Raw genomic sequence first — 1,731 nt, 5'->3', positions numbered from 1 at the left:
TTCTGGACTCTAGCCCTCCTGCCATCGCCCCTCCGCCCACCCTGCTGGGTTGTTTTTTGTTATTGGACTTTTCTGTTTTTGTGGGCGTCTGGTATCCGCCGTTGAGAGGGGGGTACTGTTAGGTTCCGGGTTTCTGTGTGTTTATTTTTGAGTTTCTCTGTGTTCAGTCCTGTGTTCCTGTGAGTCTCTGTCCTGTCCTCCCCGTTGATTGCTCCCCAGGTGTGTCTCGTTCCCTTAATTACCCCGTGTGTATTTAAACCCACCTGTTGTCTGTGTTCCTCGTCGGGTCCTTGTCTATCGTCGTTTGTGTCCGTCACTCGCCAGTAGAACTGTTTAAGTCCTGGAAGTGTCAGCTCTCGTGTTTAGTCCTGTGAATCAGTTGCTACCGGTACTTAGCTGTGAGCTAGTCTCTGCCGTGCTGCCTGTATGGACTGTTGAGCTTATTTTCATCATTAAATTCATTATCTTCACCATAACCTGGGTTCTCTGCGTCTCTCCTCACCATCAACAACCCCCCACTTCATGACAGCTGCAGACAGTCAAATGCTCCCTGGCACTGTTCAGTCCACACGTAGTCTCGGTTCTTCTGAAGGAGTTGGAACAGAGGAGCCGCTATTCTTGCAAAGACCCGCACAAACCTCCGGTAATAAGAAGTCAGCCCCAGGAAACTTTTAAGATCTCACTGAGTTGTGGGGATTGGCCACTCTGCCACCATCTTTACTTTGTCCTCCATTGTGCTGATTCCCAGAAATGTCATTCTTGTTGTATGAAATGACATTTATATCTGGGTGGAGTCTCAGGGCTGCTGCTGCTGTAATTCTCTCCAGCACCCAACGGAGTGAGCCCAGAGCCGTTGCAAAAGAGGTGCCATGGGCCAGTATGTCATGCAGATACACCAGGCACTCTTGGCGAGGGATGTCAGCCAGCACCCGGTCCATCAGCCTGGAAATGGTGGCAGGTGCATTGTACAGCCCAAATGAGAACACTTTAAACTGCCAAAGTCCCCATCCCGTGCAAAAAGCAATCTTTGGTCTGGCACTTGTTGATAAGGTCCAGGGACAAGGGCTGTCTGAATCTGAAAGTTTGATAATGCCAGCTTGCAACATGTCCAACACTGCCTTGTCACATGCTTCCTGACGGGCCAGGGGGAGCCGGCGGGGCTGACATTTTATCGGGGGTGCATCTCCCATCAGAATGTCATGTTCCACCAACTAAGTCCGACCCACGTGGTCTTCACTCAGAGCAAAGCTGTCCTTAAAGTCCATGAGCAGCTGGGTGTCCAAACCCCTACAGTTCTCTGCCCAGATCTTCCGCACCATGGTTATCGATGCATCTTCTGTCTCATGAGGCACCCACACTGGGAGTATAGGAGTACAGTGTCAATTAGGGCCGTGCAGGTAATCCCTTCCACTGTGACTGGGACATAACAAAAATCCCCAAAACACGTGCGGCCAACCACCGCAACCATGGTCACTTGGCCTTGGCTTGAATCCATTTCTGGGGGAGTCTGGGACAGGGCCCCCTTTCGGTGCTGTCAGGCCCCACCTGCTGGCGATGAAGATGTGGAGGCTACCATAAGGGTCTGCGACGCCTCCCCCATGCAGACCCCGTGTTGTTTCCCTGCTTCTTGACTGCCTTAGGAGAACATCTGAGGACATGCCCTGGTTTGCCACAGCCCCAACAAAGGACAGGGGCTACAGAGGAGTCCTGCGTCGACTACAGCGACACCAC

The sequence above is a fragment of the Poecilia formosa genome, unplaced genomic scaffold (assembly GCF_000485575.1).
Source record: "Poecilia formosa unplaced genomic scaffold, Poecilia_formosa-5.1.2 Scaffold590, whole genome shotgun sequence".
Classification (NCBI taxonomy): domain Eukaryota; kingdom Metazoa; phylum Chordata; class Actinopteri; order Cyprinodontiformes; family Poeciliidae; genus Poecilia; species Poecilia formosa.
Note: the sequence above shows the minus strand (reverse complement) of the source record.